We start from the raw sequence: 19,802 nt of genomic DNA, 5'->3' as shown, positions 1-19,802 counted from the left end.
CAGACAGACAGACAGACAGACAGACAGACAGACAGACAGACAGACAGACAGACAGACAGACAGACAGACAGACAGACAGACAGACAGACAGACAGACAGACAGGAACAACAAAAGTAATGTCTGGCTGCTAAGACTGGGATGTCATGTTATTTTGTGTTACATCTGATACTCTTCTGGGTCCTGTGTATGACTCCGACACTAACAAACACTTAAACTGGCTGTTTAGCTGATGATTAGTCTTTTCTACATGTAAATTGAGATGTAGTACTAAATGATTTTGTACTTTAAACCTCCTTTGCGACATTATGGATATTGATGTGCTATACAAAGCTGTTGATAATGATTCTCTTAGTTGAGTGAGTATGGGGCCTGATAGTGTAGCCAGACTGTTACGCACACAGTGTTATTTCCCAGTCTCTCTCACCACTAACTCACCACTAACAACCACAAGACAACAAAACAATAGCAAGGGCTCATTGTGGAGAATCTTCAGTAAAGGACTGAACATCTGACGCAGGAACCCGAACAGGCAGAAGCAAATGCTCATGATTATCCACCTGCTTTGTGCCCAACAGAAAACCAGAATGAATTTCACCTAGCATTCTAAAGGCTAAATGCTACATATGATTATCTCACTCTCTAGCTATCACACGCACGCACGCACGCACACACACACACACACACACACACACACACACACACACACACACACACACACACACACACACACACACACACACACATTCTCTCTCTCTCTCTCTCTCTCTCACTGACACAAAAACACACATGGGACACAAACACACACACATTCTCTCTCTCTCTCTCTCTCTCTCTCTCTCTCTCTCACTGACACAAACACACACAAGGCTTGTTAAATGGGGAAGCGGGAAAGGGGCCATTTGTTCTACAAGCTCTACAAGGAGGCTGCCATTGTAAAAAGGAGTGGCTGCAAGGCCCCGTTTCCTTTTATCCTTCTCCTCAAGGCAATCCCTTTGTCTGGAGGAGGATGGAAGGAACCGCGGGCCGCCGCGCTACGCTGGTCAAAGACCCAGGAACTATTACCCCTACCGGCACAATGGGCGTAAATAACAGGAGGAGAGGAACGGGGGTAAGGTGTGTGTGTGTGTGTGTGTGTGTGTGTGTGTGTGTGTGTGTGTGTGTGTGTGTGTGTGTGTGTGTGTGTGTGTGTGTGTGTGTGTGTGTGTGTGTGTGTGTGTGTGTGTGTGTGTGTGTGTGTGTGTGTGTGTGTGTGTGTGTGTGTGGGAAGCAAGAAGAGCTGGAGAGGGAGGAGCTTGTGAAATAAAAGCTGTTATTAAATCTAAAACATATGTTAGTAGGAAAGGTTAGGTGAGAGAGAGAGAGAGAGAGAGAGAGAGACATTTTATTCCATGTAAACCATGTGTCCATGTAGTCAGTATGGAATGACAACGAATGGTACAGCAGCTTCAGATTCAGGACTAGGACCAGCTGTATTTGAAAGGATTTCTTCATGTAAAATAAAGCATTTTGTGTAGCTTATGAATGCCCAAATGTACCCTTTTTTGACAGTAGAAATTCACCATTCTTGACCAAAGTAATATTCTCTTCAGACACACCCACACACACGTACTCTCTCTCTCTAGTTATGAGTGTCACTGAGGACATTGAGAGTGAAAGAAGGGAGTCAAATGTTTTTCTTCTTTCGTTTCTACACTCACTTTCCTGGCAGCTCAGCAGTACCAGAGGGGTTTGTGAAACTAGGAGGGGTGAGGCTCCGCCCTCAACCACCAACTGAATGTAAAGCTTTACAGTGTATAACCTACAGCCAGCTATGTCTTGGCTACGATACTGTACTGTAACACCTCATAAAGTAACATACAGATGGAGCTATGCAGTAAGGAAAATGAGAGACAAATAAGGACGAAAGAGGACGAATGGGGGTGAATGGGGGCATACAAGGAAGTTCTACTACTGGAATGAAAACCAATAGCACCTATAAGCTTACTGCTTAACAGAGTCATAGAAGGTCTATGACTATAAAAATGTCCAAATATGTAGACATATGGAGTATCAGTTGATTTGATAGAAAATAGGCTTTCAAACTGATCCAGACGGAATAGTCAATATATACATTAGGCTGCTACTATACTTCGTATAAGTGTACAGGGAAAATTAGGGCAAGTGACTTAACAAGGACTAAAACGTCACCTAAAAGGTTCTAGAGTTCATTTCACAGAAGACAGAACCGCTCCTGTCTTCTGGTTTCCCCCTCTACTCCAGCAGGAAGCGAGGACCCAAGTTTATTTTTGAATCTTCCACAAAGAATGCCTGTCATTTCCTGCCATTCCTGCTTCCATATGCAACCCCCAGTTTCTTTTGGAACAATGGGAGAGATTCCAAAACTTCCAAAAGGAATCTTCCCCAATGGTGATAGTATGGTATAGAGTCTGATTCCATAATGCATTCTAATAGTCAATACTGACAGGGTTTGTAGCTGGCCCATTTTAATTCAGACATTTCCTCAGAGATGCTTGTCTGGTAACTTTAAAGACAGCACGAGGAGAGTAAAGTACCTCATTATTAAATGAATGAGTATCCTGCGGAGATGATGATGATGGTAAAGACAGTAACACAGGCCTGCCTTGAATCTCCATGTCCTAACCAATCAGCAGCTCTATGTTGCTTGATTTCACAAGCTCAAGTTTGCTGTGAAAATAACTCTCTACCATTCCACCATTTTTCCTCTACTGCATTCCTGCTATCTGTTTTTGATTAATTAACCAGACTTGTCGTGTCCATCAGTTCATTCAGTGTTATAGAGTTCACCATAAGGTGTCAAGGGGAATGAAAGGGGACTCTCACACACTGCATCAGTTTTAGAGAGCAGATGCTTTTAGACACAACTTAGCCACTCGGATTCCACCAGGTGAGAGGTGAGAGGTCGGTGAGGTGAGAGGGTCTGTGGGGTCGGTGAGGTGAGAGGGTCTGTGAGGTCGGTGAGGTGAGAGGGCCTGTGGGGTCGGTGAGTTGAGAGGTGAGGAGGTGTGTGTGTGTGTGTGTGGGGGCGGGGGGGGGGGGGGGGGGGGGGTAGATGGGTTGGGGAGTTACCTTTAACGTCCTTATGATGGGTCACCGGGCCATGGGGAATAGCCAGGTCTTACCTGTTATACGGGTCATCTGTCAAATCAATTTAGGAGGCTCTCACAGACACACACGCATAGAGTTTGAAAGTGAGTAACTGACTTCATCTTTCAGTTATGTGAGATATTCCATTTTCATACTGACCTTGACAGCTTTACCACCAAGGGTCAAAGGGTCCAAATGTCAAAGGTTAAATGCCACAATCTAACCAATCCGCTCCTGGGAACCGGAGTGATGACACAAGAGGGACACCTGGCTAGCTGTAGGGGTAGACCTGAAAGTGACCTCAGTCCATTGGCTAAACAAGAGGTACGAGTTCAGAGGTGACACAGTAATCTATACTGAGGAGAAGGCTAAAGCCCAGGGCACAGTGCAGAGCTTCTTCCATTACCTCATTCATTTAACCCTTAACCCCCCTTTAAACATTCCAACTACTTTTAGTCATGTTAGGCCTCAGATAGAGAGGGTTGTGAAGTTATAAAATAATAATAATAATAATTTGATAGATTCATTCCGTGGTTGACTTTTATACAATAGTTATAGCATCCATCTCTGGTAGTGAAATATCTTGTTTTTTTAAAACTCTCCCTGTTTCACTCTAGAGGGATGGTGCAAATACATAAAGGATGACACCAGCTCATTGCCTCTGACTGCTTCAATGCTGGAGGTAGAGATGAGTACAGTACATTATTCTCCATGGAGCTTCCTGTTGTTTTTCTATCTCATCCAGATGACAGGTGACTAGGCGACGGTGGATGACAAATTTGATCTTATGTTTAAATGATTCGGTTTGGGGTAGAAAGCCCAACGAGAAGGAAGTGTGTGTTTCATATCCTTCCTGTGGACAGACGCAGGGGCACGTGGGGTAAGGAGGGGGATGTCTTCAATAATGTGATCATGTGCTGGTGAAGCAATTGATGACTAGCATGAGCACATTAGCAAATTAAAACTGCACTGAAAGTATATAAGGCTGCATGAAATTGATGACCAAAAAAATATATGTTTTTCAAGATATAATTAATTAATCTATGTAGTTCAGTTGTTTTGATGTGATTCTATCCCAAAAATTAATAGATGACAGTGATCTGGATAAGGATGTAATTTTCCTAAAAATAAAAGGGTTTATATTAATTCTGAATATTCATTGACAGTTTGATGGACTGTCTCAGCCTGTCAAATTCCCTCAGTTCTCTACTCTTGCTGTTGTTACTAGAGAAGGCCCATTCCAGTTCTCTACTCTTGCTGTTGTGACTAGAGAATGCCCATTCCAGTTGTCTACTCTTGCTGTTGTGACTAGAGAATGCCCATTCCAGTTCTCTACTCTTGCTGTTGTGACTAGAGAATGCCCATTCCAGTTCTCTACTGTTGTGACTAGAGAAGGCCCATTCCAGTTCTCTACTGTTGTGACTAGAGAATGCCCATTCCAGTTCTCTACTGTTGTGACTAGAGAATGCCCATTCCAGTTCTCTACTGTTGTGACTAGAGAATGCCCATTCCAGTTCTCTACTCTTGTGACTAGAGAATGCCCATTCCAGTTCTCTACTGTCGTAACTAGAGAAGGCCCATTCCAGTTCTCTACTGTTGTGACTAGAGAATGCCCATTCCAGTTCTCTACTGTTGTAACTAGAGAAGGCCCATTCCAGTTCTCTACTGTTGTGACTAGAGAAGGCCCATTCCAGTTCTCTACTGTTGTGACTAGAGAAGGCCCATTCCAGTTCTCTACTGTTGTGACTAGAGAATGCCCATTCCAGTTCTCTACTGTTGTGACTAGAGAATGCCCATTCCAGTTCTCTACTGTTGTGACTAGAGAATGCCCATTCCAGTTCTCTACTGTTGTGACTAGAGAATGCCCATTCCAGTTCTCTACTGTTGTGACTAGAGAATGCCCATTCCAGTTCTCTACTGTTGTGACTAGAGAATGCCCATTCCAGTTCTCTACTGTTGTGACTAGAGAAGGCCCATTCCAGTTCTCTACTGTTGTGACTAGAGAATGCCCATTCCAGTTCTCTACTGTTGTGACTAGAGAATGCCCATTCCAGTTCTCTACTGTTGTGACTAGAGAATGCCCATTCCAGTTCTCTACTGTTGTGACTAGAGAATGCCCATTCCAGTTCTCTACTCTTGCTGTTGTGACTAGAGAATGCCCATTCCAGTTATCTACTGTTGTGACTAGAGAAGGCCCATTCCAGTTCTCTACTGTTGTGACTAGAGAATGCCCATTCCAGTTCTCTACTGTTGTAACTAGAGAAGAACCATTCCAGTTCTCTACTGTTGTGACTAGAGAATGCCCATTCCAGTTCTCTACTGTTGTGACTAGAGAATGCCCATTCCAGTTCTCTACTCTTGTGACTAGAGAATGCCCATTCCAGTTCTCTACTGTCGTAACTAGAGAAGGCCCATTCCAGTTCTCTACTGTTGTGACTAGAGAATGCCCATTCCAGTTCTCTACTGTTGTAACTAGAGAAGGCCCATTCCAGTTCTCTACTGTTGTGACTAGAGAAGGCCCATTCCAGTTCTCTACTGTTGTGACTAGAGAAGGCCCATTCCAGTTCTCTACTGTTGTGACTAGAGAATGCCCATTCCAGTTCTCTACTGTTGTGACTAGAGAATGCCCATTCCAGTTCTCTACTGTTGTGACTAGAGAATGCCCATTCCAGTTCTCTACTGTTGTGACTAGAGAATGCCCATTCCAGTTCTCTACTGTTGTGACTAGAGAATGCCCATTCCAGTTCTCTACTGTTGTGACTAGAGAATGCCCATTCCAGTTCTCTACTGTTGTGACTAGAGAAGGCCCATTCCAGTTCTCTACTGTTGTGACTAGAGAATGCCCATTCCAGTTCTCTACTGTTGTGACTAGAGAATGCCCATTCCAGTTCTCTACTGTTGTGACTAGAGAATGCCCATTCCAGTTCTCTACTGTTGTGACTAGAGAATGCCCATTCCAGTTCTCTACTCTTGCTGTTGTGACTAGAGAATGCCCATTCCAGTTATCTACTGTTGTGACTAGAGAAGGCCCATTCCAGTTCTCTACTGTTGTGACTAGAGAATGCCCATTCCAGTTCTCTACTGTTGTGACTAGAGAATGCCCATTCCAGTTCTCTACTGTTGTAACTAGAGAAGAACCATTCCAGTTCTCTACTGTTGTGACTAGAGAATGCCCATTCCAGTTCTCTACTGTTGTGACTAGAGAAGGCCCATTCCAGTTCTCTACTGTTGTGACTAGAGAATGCCCATTCCAGTTCTCTACTGTTGTGACTAGAGAATGCCCATTCCAGTTCTCTACTGTTGTAACTAGAGAATGCCCATTCCAGTTCTCTACTGTTGTGACTAGAGAATGCCCATTCCAGTTCTCTACTGTTGTGACTAGAGAATGCCCATTCCAGTTCTCTACTGTTGTGACTAGAGAATGCCCATTCCAGTTCTCTACTGTTGTGACTAGAGAATGCCCATTCCAGTTCTCTACTGTTGTGACTAGAGAATGCCCATTCCAGTTCTCTACTGTTGTAACTAGAGAATGCCCATTCCAGTTCTCTACTGTTGTGACTAGAGAAGGCCCATTCCAGTTCTCTACTGTTGTGACTAGAGAATGCCCATTCCAACCCAGCACACATACTGGGCCTATATACTGTGCACTCCCTCCAGTGAGAAGAAATTATGTTGATCCATCATTTGCCACAGGTGGAAGAGATAAGCCAGAACACATCTGCATCCCCCTCCTCCCGCCTCCTCTTCAGGAGAAAGACAGGATGGGGTTATTTCATCCAAATTTCAAATGTAACCCTTTTATATAAAATATCCTGCCTGTTTAAAACCATTTCCTCCCAACGCAAAGCTACCTCCCCCTCATATTGGCAGATCCACAGGCACTCACTCACTCACTCACACACTCACTCACACACTCACACACACACACACACACACACACACACACACACACACACACACACACACACACACACACGCACACTCCTCCTCTACATCTTGAATGATTAGGATGTCCTGTTCTGTCGTTCCTGGGCAGACAACAGAGGATGCTAAAATGAATTAAGTGTAATTTAGCCCTGTGAGGAGAGCCTAAATCCTAATGACCGTAATACCACCACCACCACTGCACGTAGTAATAGACAGCATTTGTGTACTATTCTGTACTATGCTTACCTACTGCTAAAAATACTCCATAATTGCCATTATTTGTAGCATGCTGTCATCAATAGAATAGCCATTACAACAAACAAAAAAGATATTGGCATGCGTGAATTTGTTCATAAAAGTTTGGGCACTGTGCAAACATTCTTCACATTACAGGATCTTGCTGCCACGAAGCATCTCCAGATGGCAAAAGAATTTATGAAGATTGCCTCATTAACCTTAAGGCACTTTGGGGCTTGGCACTGTGAATGCAGGCAGAGAGAGAGAGAGATAAAGAGAGAGAGGAGGAGCCTCAGCATCCAGCATGGTAGGCAGTGAGGTAGTCTGGAGCCATGGGGTTTCTTTCAGATAGAAAATGCATCTAAATATTTAATTTAAGTCCAGATTTATAGCTTAAAATTCACATTTATGAGACATTAATGGATTGGAAAGTATTTATATAACATTTAAATTAAATAACATTTCTTCATTTCTATCAGCATTTTAAAGCGATGACAGACAGATGTTAACAGAACGGTAGCCTGATAACCCGTAGCATATCAGTTAAAATCCCGCAATTAGTGCGCAACATGGGTCCTATCTGTCCTCCAATCTCAAAAGCTTCAGGGACAAGCTCTCCTCCTTGTGAGTGAGCAATTTGTCAACTGCAATCATTCATGACAGTGTTTTATGCTACCCGAAGGCTCTTCTTTGATTTGATCTAACTCTGACCACATGATTTTATATGAGGACCTGACTGAGTCTGCGCAGGTGTGCCCGCAGCGCCACCGTTCCGCGCCCTGTTCCATTGACAACTCGACGCGCCAGCTAGAGAACATTGCGTGCGGAGCTGTGACTGTGCGGTAATGGGGGAGGGGTACACGGTAGACACTGCTTTCAGACACACGGAGGGAGGAAGGCTCTGTTGATCGTTAGTCTGGGATTCAGGTGTCTCTCGACTCGGCTGGGCTGTGTTTGGTCGGGGGAGGTGTACTGACATAAACAAAGATGGTGTAGACCCCATTGTCCAGACCATGAGGCTCTCTTTAGGTTTGCTTCATTATATCCCTGATAAACTCTAGTTTAGGTTATTGATTTTATGGCTACTTTAAATCCAATGCCCACTGTGCCAGACAGGTTTAATCTGACTGGTTCCAGGGTTCACACCCTGATTAAAATGCTGCGGCTTCTCCTGCAATTGCAACCCGTACTTTGAGACGATAAAAATATAGAAACAAAGGTTGAAGTTTAAATGCATTGGTTTCTTGGATTACATTCAACCCAAACAGAAAGAGAAAAACTTTCACATATAGGCCTATAGGCTGATCCGGAACTTTCCGTAAAAATTGCATTGTCCGATGTGCGCAGATATGCCAGAAATAATCTTTACAAAATATGCTAGATAGTGAACAATTATTCTGACATTTAGACTAGGTAGCATAGGCTCCATACTCTCAGAAAAACACATTTTCTTTAGGCAGGTTGGAAGGATTCACGTGCGCTGATGTAATTTAGAGATGTTCTTTACAGCCACCAATAATAGGAGCTCGAGCGTGCCGATCCCAGACGGGCGGGCGGATACGTACCCTTCTTGAGTTTAGCGCACTTATTAATTTATTAAAGGAAGTGCTAAACCAACGACTTTCCCCACCGGTTACCGGTTAAATCATATCAATGGATAGTTTAATTGTATTGATACTATTTTTTCTCAATACAATTGTAGTCTAATTCAGAGAAGGTGAGCAAACCCAAACTATTCTGCATCCATGGTAAACAATAGCATACAATGGGTTATATTATTTTGGGGGGTTTATAAACAAATATAAAATATGCTACATCATTTGGAATATGTTTTTCCTTTCCTTTTTCAATCGAAACATGCATATTAATTTCCTTGAAAATAAACAAAAACTGAATAATTTAGGCACCAAATAAATGATTGCTATACTTACGAATCATTTCCATTCCTGCAAAGAGGCAGGATTAAAGCTCATAATAAAAAAACGATGTTATTTGATAATGAGCATCAATTTTTTCAACTGTAGACGGAATCCTTGAAGACTGCCACAGTGGCATTCTCACCGCATCCCATCGCGTTGAATCTCTCTGTGCTGCCCACGTCTGAATCGAAGTCCACCCCATCTGTGTTGAGACAAGAGGGAGGGAATTCAGGTCACATGGTACACTAGGACTGTCCTGGTTGGCTAGGACACTATAGTGGGATGAAATATCTGGTTTTCATTGGACGAGCAGGGGGGAAGGCGGAGGGAGGGGGACATAGTGGATAAATAATTCGTGGAGAAAAATGGGGTGGGGTAATGAAGCTATATTGATTGAATGGAAACATATAATGGAGCATATATGATATATTGATAGAATGGAAACATATAATGGAGAATACATGATATATTGATAGAATGGAAACAGAATGGAGAATATATGATATATTGATAGAATGGAGAATATACAGTGGGGCAAAAAATATTTAGTCAGCCACCAATTGTGCAAGTTCTCCCACTTAAAAAGATGAGAGAGGCCTGTAATTTTCATCATAGGTACACTTCAACTATGACAGACAAAATTAGAAAAAAATCCAGAAAATCACATTGTAGGATTTTTAATGAATTTATTTGCAAATTATGGTGGAAAATAAGTATTTGGTCACCTACAAACAAGCAAGATTTCTGGCTCTCACAGACCTGTAACTTCTTCTTTTAGAGGCTCCTCTGTCCTCCACTCGTTACCTGTATTAATGGCACCTGTTTGAACTTGTTATCAGTATAAAAGACACCTGTCCACAACCTCAAACAGTCACACTCCAAACTCCACTATGGCCAAGACCAAAGAGCTGTCAAAGGACACCAGAAACACAATTGTAGACCTGCACCAGGCTGGGTAGACTGAATCTGCAATAGGTAAGCAGCTTGGTTTGAAGAAATCAACTGTGGGAGCAATTATTAGAAAATGGAAGACATACAAGACCACTGATAATCTCCCTCGATCTGGGGCTCCACGCAAGATCTCACCCCGTGGGGTCAAAAGGATCACAAGAACGGTGAGCAAAAATCCCAGAACCACACGGGGGGACCTAGTGAATGACCTGCAGAGAGCTGGGACCAAAGTAACAAAGCCTACCATCAGTAACACACTACGCCGCCAGGGACTCAAATCCTGCAGTGCCAGACGTGTCCCCCTGCTTAAGCCAGTACATGTCCAGGCCCATCTGAAGTTTGCTAGAGAGCATTTGGATGATCCAGAAGAAGATTGGGAGAATGTCATATGGTCAGATGAAAGCAAAATATAACTTTTTGGTAAAAACTCAACTCGTCGTGTTTGGAGGACAAAGAATGCTGAGTTGCATCCAAAGAACACCATACCTACTGTGAAGCATGGGGTGGAAACATCATGCTTTGGGGCTGTTTTTCTGCAAAGGGACCAGGACGACTGATCCGTGTAAAGGAAAGAATGAATGGGGCCATGTATCGTGAGATTTTGAGTGAAAACCTCCTTCCATCAGCAAGGGCATTGAAGATGAAACGTGGCTGGGTCTTTCAGCTCGACAATGATCCTAAACACACCGACCGGGCAACGAAGGAGTGGCTTCGTAAGAAGCATTTCAAGGTCCTGGAGTGGCCTAGCCAGTCTCCAGATCTCAACCCCATAGAAAATCTTTGGAGGGAGTTGAAAGTCCGTGTTGCCCAGCAACAGCCCCAAAACATCACTGCTCTAGAGGAGATCTGCATGGAGGAATGGGCCAAAATACCAGCAACAGTGTGTGAAAACCTTGTGAAGACTTACAGAAAATGTTTGACCTCTGTCATTGCCAACAAAGGGTATATAACAAAGTATTGAGATAAACTTTTGTTATTGACCAAATACTTATTTTCCACCATAATTTGCAAATAAATTCATTAAAAATCCTACATTGTGATTTTCTGGATTTTTTTTCTCATTTTGTCTGTCATAGTTGAAGTCTACCTATGATGAAAATTACAGGCCTCTCTCGTCTTTTTAAGTGGGAGAACTTGCACAATTGGTGGCTGACTAAATACTTTTTTGCCCACTGTGTGATATATTGACGGAATGGAAACATAGAATGGAGAATATATGATATATTGACATAATGGAGAATATATGATGTGTTGATAGAATGTAAACATAGAATGGAGAATATATAATGTATTGATGTAATGGGAGCATTGAATGGAGTATATGTGATATTTTGATAGATTTGAAACATGGAATGGAGAATATATATTGTATTGATTGAATGGGAACATAGAATGCAGAAAATATGATGTATCGATAGAATGGAAACATAGAATGGGGAATATATGAAATATCAATAGAATGGAAACATAGAATGGGGAATATATGATATATCAATAGAATGGAAACATAGAATGGGGAATATATGAAATATCAATAGAATGGAAACATAGAATGGGGAATATATAATGTATTGCTAGAATGGAAAATTATAATGGGGAATATATGAAATATCAATAGAATGGAAACATAGAATGGGGAATATATGAAATATCAATAGAATGGAAACATAGAATGGGGAATATATGAAATATCAATAGAATGGAAACATAGAATGGGGAATATATGAAATATCAATAGAATGGAAACATAGAATGGGGAATATATGATGTATTTGTAAGGGATCTCATCCTCCTCTTCTGAGGAGGAGAAGCGAGAAGGATCGGAGGACCAAAACGCAGCGTGGTAAGTGTCCATAATGTTTATTTTAAAACATAAACTGAACACTACGAAATACAAAACAATAAACGTGAAATTAATGAAACAGTCTCGTGTGGCGACAAACACTGACACGGAAGACAAACACCCACAACCCAAAAGTGAAACCCAGGCTACCTAAGTATGAATCTCAATCAGGGACAACAATTGACAGCTGCCTCTGATTGAGAACCATACTAGGCCGAACTAATAAAAAAAAACATAGAAAAACAAACATAGACTGCCCACCCAACTCACGTCCTGACCATACTAAAACAAAGATAAAATAACAGAACTATGGTCAGAACGTGACAGTATTGATGGAATGGGAACATAGAATGGAGAATATATAATGTAAACATAGAATGTAAACATAGAATATAGTATATATAATGTATTGATAGAATGTAAACATAGAATATTGTATATATAATGTATTGATAGAATGTAAACATAGAATATAGTATATATAATGTATTGATAGAATGGGAACATAGAATGGAGTATATATGAATGTAGATATGAATCACGAGAATCTGCAAGATATGTGATCTTCTTAATCCATTTATTTACATGATTCCTTTCTGAATATAAACACACCTATATCAATCCCAGGATATAATCCCAGTGGATATCATTCATGTGATTTACGTGAGACAAAAGATGATGGTAATCAAAGTCTATACTGACCAAAATATAAACTGAAGAATTGCAGTATTTTGCTAAATTTCTATTGAGACATTAAAAGACGAGATGAATGTATTTTGAGTTAATCAGGATGTAGACTTCTAGAATGCCTGCATTAATTAATAGGCCTACAGAAAATAAAATATATTAAGACAGAAAAGAAAGTCAGGATGTTGAAATGTATTAACTGGTAACTCAGTATTTCAGTGTTTTGCACCAGTTGTGTCAAAATGATGTGCGGTGTGTATGTGGTTGTGTGTGAGAGTGCAAGGATAATGTGTGTTTATAGCGAAGTGGTGGGAAATGGTGCATGGATAATTCTGACTTCAGATCCTCCAGGGCTCTGAGTACTCGGCCGAATCGATACTCCTCAAAGCATTCTCATGTTACCTTTCAGCACTGTTATGACGCGTGACTTTGACAGGGTCAAGGGTGAAGGGGCTATGAAGGGCTGTGACATATGCTATTTTCTTCTCAGGTTTTGTTTGCTATTTGTGAGGTGAGGGTGGATGCAAGACTGTTTTTCTGACTCTGAAGGTATCTCTCATTCACACACACACACACACACACACACACACACACACACACACACACACACACACACACACACACACACACACACACACACACACACACACACACACACAGTACTTATACTGTTGTATAGCCTGCTAAGTGTAAATAGGCTGGGGAGATAGCTATAGCATGTACAGAGATAATCCTACAGTAATAACCTCCTTGGGGTCTCTGTAGCTAAAATGCTACTTTCACTGTGGTAGCCATGGTGATCCAACACATTTCAACACATTTCTCCACATTCTGTAACAGCAGTCTGTCTGTATTGCACCCTGTACTTATGACTTGAAGCTATAGGTTTTATTTGCATTTGATTGAATACCATAACATTTTGTTTATCACTGTAAATTGAAGTTTAAATCTGTTAGATCCGAAATATGTTAGGAAAATGCATTCAATTCAGTAAGATACTGTAACATAGTCTCATATCAAACTGATGAAACATCACGCAAGGTAGAAGTGTCTTCTGAAGAAGGCATACAGTGCATTTCCTCCTCCCATCATTATCTCCTGTGTAAATGTGTAGGGGAATATGCATAATGCATGGTAATGATGATGCTCTCAGAGGTAGAAACCTAGATTTGTTCTGTCTAATTTTAGATCAAGGTAAAGAAAAAACCTTGGTTATTTTTCCACTAAACCTCTAGTCTCTCTTTCATTTCACTTTCAGAACTTTCAGTCTTTATTCTCATGTGTGTGTGCTTGTGTGTGTGTGTGTGTGTGTGTGTGCTTGTGTGTGTGTGTGCTTGTGTGTGTGTGTGTGTGTGTGTGTGTGTGTGTGTGTGTGTGTGTGTGTGCGTGTGCTTGTGTGTGTGTGTGTGTGTGCTTGTGTGTGTGTGTGTGTGCTTGTGTGTGTGTGTGTGTGTGTGTGCGTGCCTCTATGCATGTGTGTTTGAGTTTGTACAAAGAGTAGGGAAGAGATTGATGCATCTTCAATCACTTTAGTTTTTTACTGTCATTAAGAATCATATATGTTGACTGTTTCTCCCAGCTTCCCTTGTCACTGATTCATACGCACTGGGGTGTATGTCTGTCTGATGTGCTAACGTAGATTTCCATGGCAACGTATTCATCCCAGGGATTTAACAATATCAGTGCCATATCAGCACTAAGTAAGATCCAGGGATTTAACCATATCAGTGCCATACCAGCACTAAGTAAGATCCAGGGATTTAACCATATCAGTGCCATATCAGCACTAAGTAAGATCCAGGGATTTAACCATATCAGTCCCATACCAGCATTAAGTAAGATCCAGGGATTTAACCATATCAGTGCCATACCAGCACTAAGTAAGATCCAGGGATTTAACCATATCAGTACCATACCAGCATTAAGTAAGATCCAGTGATTTAACCATATCAGTGCCATACCAGCACTAAGTAAGATCCAGGGATTTAACCATATCAGTGCCATACCAGCACTAAGTAAGATCCAGAGATTTAACCATATCAGTGCCATACCAGCACTAAGTAAGATCCAGGGATTTAACCATATCAGTGCCATACCAGCATTAAGTAAGATCCAGGGATTTAACCATATCAGTGCCATACCAGCATTAAGTAAGAAATGATGATAATGTAAGAAGTGATGAAATGTACTGTACCACCTGATGAGGATGAAGCCACATGGATGAAGAATCTACCCAGTTTAAGCTGTTAGGGCGGAACTGTATGTCAGCTGTCATTTTTAGTAAAACAATATTTGATGATGATGATGATGATGATGATGAATGGCAGGAATGGTTACTAAGTCTGCTGGACGTTAGCTGTCAAAGAGTGAAGTGGAATCCAGAAATATACAGTGCCTTTAGAATGTATTCATACCCCTTGACTTATTCCACATTTTGTTGTGTTACAGCCTGAATTCAAAATGTATTAAATATTTTAAAAAATCTCTTGATTACACACGGGTGGATTGTATTTATTATCATTAGTCGTTTAGGTCAACATTGGATCATTCAGAGATCCTCACTGAACTTCTGGAGAGAGTTTGCTGCACTGAAAGTAAAGGGGCTGAATAATTTTGCACGCCCAATTTTTCAGTTTTTGATTTGTTAAAAAAGTTTGCAAGGCACTTTCGCAAGGCACTGTATATAGCCCTTCCTACATCAGCTGATATCTCAAAGTGCTGTACAGAAACCCAGCCTAAAACCCCAAACAGCAAGCAATGCATGTGTAGAAGCACGGTGGCTAGGAAAAACTCCCTAGAAAGGCCATAACCTAGGAAGAAACCTAGAGAGGAACCAGGCTATGTGGGGTGGCTAGTCCTCTTCTGGCTGTGCCGGGTGGAGATTATAACAGAACATGACCAAGATGTTCAATTGTTCATAGATGACCAGCAGGGTCAAATAATAATAATCACAGTGGTTGTAGAGGGTGCAACAAGTCAGCACCTCAGGAGTAAATGTCAGTTGGCTTTTCATAGCCGATCATTCAGTGTATCTCTACCGCTCCTGCTGTCTCTAGAGAGTTGAAAACAGCAGGTCTGGGACAGGTAGCAAATCCGGTGAACTGGTCAGGATTCCATTGCCACAGGCAGAACATTTGAATCTGGAGCAGCAGCACAGCCAGGTAGACTTGGGACAGCAAGGAGTCATCATGCCAGGTAGTCCTGAGGCATGGTCCTAGGGCTCAGGTCCTCTGAGAGAGAGAGAGAAAGAAAGAAAGAAAGAAAGAAAGAAAGAAAGAAAGAAAGAAAGAAAGAAAGAACGAAAGAAAGGAAGAGAGAAAGAAAGAAAGAAAGAAAGAAAGAGAGAAAGAAAGAATTAGAGAGAGCATACTTAAATTCATACAGGACACTGCATAAGACAGGAGAAATACTCCAGATATAACAGAATGACCCTAGCCCCCCACACATAAACTACTGCAGCATAAATACTAGAGGCTGAGACAGGAGGGGTCAGGAGACACTGTGGCCCCATCCGACGAAAAACAACCCAGTCCTTAACAATTAGCATACCCATAACCCATACCCCAAATCCATAAGCATAGATATACCCTCATAGATATCATCCTAACCAACTTGCCCTCCAAATACACCTCTGCTGTTGTCAACCAAGATCTCAGCGCACTGCCTCATCGCCTGCATCTGTAATGGGTCTGCGGTCAAACAACCACCCCTCATCATTGTCAAACGCTCCCTAAAACACTTCAGCGAGCAGGCCTTTCTAATCGACCTGGCCCGGGTATCCTGGAAGGATATTGACCTCATCCCGTCAGTAGAGGACGCCTGGTTATTCTTTAAAAGTGCCTTCCTTACCATCTTAAATAAGCATGCCCCGTTCAAAAAATTTAGAACCAGGAACAGATATAGCCCTTGGTTCTCTCCAGACCTGACTGCCCTTGACCAGCACAAAAACATCCTGTGGCGTTCTGCATTACCATCGAATAGCCCCCGTGATACGCAACTTTTCAGGGAAGTCAGGAACCAATACAGACATGCAGGTAGGAAAGTTAAGGCTAGCTTTTTCAAGCAGATTTTTCATCCTGTAGCACAAACTCAAAAAAGTTCTGGGACACTGTAAAGTCCATGGAGAATAAGAGCACCTCCTCCCAGCTGTCCACTGCACTGAGGCTAGGAAACACTGTCACCACCTATAAATCCACTATAATTGGGAATTTCAATAAGCATTTTTCTACAGCTGGCCATGCTTTCCACCTGGCTACCCCTTCCCCAGTCAACAGCCCTGCACCCCCCACAGCAACTCGTCCAAACCTCCCCCATTTCTCCTTCACCCAAATCCAGATAGCTGATGTTCTGAAAGAGCTGCAAAATCTGGACCCCTACAAATCAGCCGGGCTAGACAATCTGGTCACTCTCTTTCTAAAATTATCTGCCGAAATTGTTGCAACCCCTATTACTAGCCTGTTCAACCTCTCTTTCGTATCGTCTGAGATTCCCAAAGATTGGAAAGCTGCCACGGTCGTCCCCCTCTTCAAAGAGGGAGACACTCTAGACCCAAACTGCTACAGACCTATATCTATCCTACCCTGCCTTTCTAAGGTCTTCGAAAGCCAAGTTAACAAACAGATTACCAACCATTTCGAATCCCACCGTAGCTTCTCCGCTATGCAATCTGGTTTCAGAGCTGGTCATGGGTGCACCTCAGCCACGCTCAAGGTCCTAAACAATATCATAACTGCCATCGATAAGAGACTTCACTGTGAAGCCGTATTCATCGACCTGGCCAAGGTTTTCGACTCTGTCAATCACCACATTCTTATCGGCAGACTCAACAGTCTTGGTTTCTCAAATGATTGCCTTACCTGGTTCACCAACTACTTCTCTGATAGAGTTCAGTGTGTCAAATCTGAGGGGCTCTTGTCCAGACCTCTGGAAGTCTTTATGGGGGTGCCACAGGGTTCAATTCTCGGGCCGACTCTCTTCTCTGATCATCTTCAATGATGTCGCTCTTGCTGCTGGTGATTCTCTGATCCACCTCTATGCAGACGACACCATTCTGTATACCTCGGGCCCTTCTTTGGACACTGTGTTAACTAACCTCCAGATGTGCTTCAATGCCTACTACTCTAAAATGCAAGTAAAACTAAATGCATCACTACTCTGGACGGTTCTGACTTAAAATATGTGGACAACTACAAATACCTAGGTGTCTGGTTAGACTGTGAACTCTCCTTCCAGACTCACATTAAGCATCTCCAATCCAAAATTAAATCTAGAATCGGCTTCCTATTTCGCAACAAAAGCTCCCTCACTAGCTTTAAGCACCAGCTGTCACAGCAGCTCACAGATCACTGCACCTGTACATAGCCCATCTGTAAATAGCCCATCCAACTACCTCATGCCCATACTTTATTTATTTATATTGCTCCTTTGCACCCCATTATCTCTACTTGCACATTCACCTTCTGCATATTTACCATTCCAGTGTTTTATTGTAATTATATATTGTAATTACTTCGCCACCATGGCCTATTTATTGCCTTACCTCTCTTATCCTACCTCATTTGCACACACTGTATATATACTTTTTTCTACTGTATTATTGACTGTATGTTTATTTATTCCATGTGTAACTCTGTGTTGTTGTATGTGCCGAATTGTTTTGCTTTATCTTGGCCAGGTCGCAGTTGTAAATGAGAACTTGTTCTCAACTAGCCTACCTGGTTAAATAAAGGTGATCTGGCCTACCTGGTTAAATAAAGGTGATCTGGCCTACCTGGTTAAATAAAGGTGATCTGGCCTACCTGGTTAAATAAAGGTGATCTGGCCTACCTGGTTAAATAAAGGTGATCTGGCCTACCTGGTTAAATAAAGGTGATCTGGCCTACCTGGTTAAATAAAGGTGATCTGGCCTACCTGGTTAAATAAAGGTGATCTGGCCTACCTGGTTAAATAAAGGTGATCTGGCCTACCTGGTTAAATAAAGGTGATCTGGCCTACCTGGTTAAATAAAGGTGATCTGGCCTACCTGGTTAAATAAAGGTGAAATAAAAAATAAAAAAATATAAATAACATGATGCATCCACCACTATGCTTGAAAATATGGAGAGTGGTACTCAGTAATGTGTTGTATTGGGTTTGCCCGAAACATAACACTTTGTCTTCAGGCCAAAATGTGAATTGCTTTGCCACATTCTTCGCAGTATTCCTTTAGGTGTTCCTAATGTTTGGTGCACTCGGTGTACAGAATCCCTCGGATCCTTACCAAGATGGCTACTTCCTGTTGGTTTTCACTATATTGTAATGGAATGTTTCCCGTCAGGAGGAGACCCAACACAGAGGGGGACCCGGTTAATGCTGCTAGTAACCGCCTGATTACATATGCACACACACACACACACACACACACACACACACACACACACACACACACACACACACACACACACACACACACACACACACACACACACACACATACATACAAACACACACACACACACACACACACACACACACACACACATATATCTGGATTCACAGCAGATGTCTTCTAATTGTGGTGATCATGTTGAACTGAGGGGGGTAGGAAATAGGAATATGTGATGACTTTCCTCTCGCTTTTCAGTGATCATTCCTTGACATCCTTTGGTTTATGCATCTGCTGTAGAATGACATCCAGAGTGCTTGGAGAGAGACCAGAGTGATGGATGGGGAACGGGAATAAGATCTTAAATGTGTGTCGGGGATGGCAGCCATTAACTCCGATCCTGGAGAGCCTTAAAGTGCAGGCTTTTGTTTCAGCCCAGCGTGAACATACACCTGATTCAAATAACCGTGGATTCATTTAAAGATCATGATTAATTGATTACTAAATAATTGTACTCTATGAAAATGGTTTGGTTTCAGATGGAGCTGTAGCATGTACATTGACTATGCAGATTCAACGCTTTTTGGATCAAGCACGAAGGTTATGCATGCTGCAGCATGCATCCTCAATTTCAGGTTCTACGTTGAATGCTTTTTTGATTGCCAGGCCATTCTAGATAGACATCCGTAATGAATAGCACTCACACCAACAGAAATAGCACTCCCACCAACAGAAATAGCACTCACACCAACAGAAATAGCACTCACA

The sequence above is a fragment of the Oncorhynchus mykiss genome, chromosome 8, assembly GCF_013265735.2.
Source record: "Oncorhynchus mykiss isolate Arlee chromosome 8, USDA_OmykA_1.1, whole genome shotgun sequence".
NCBI classification, from domain to species: Eukaryota; Metazoa; Chordata; class Actinopteri; order Salmoniformes; family Salmonidae; genus Oncorhynchus; species Oncorhynchus mykiss.
This window is presented reverse-complemented; position numbering follows the sequence as displayed.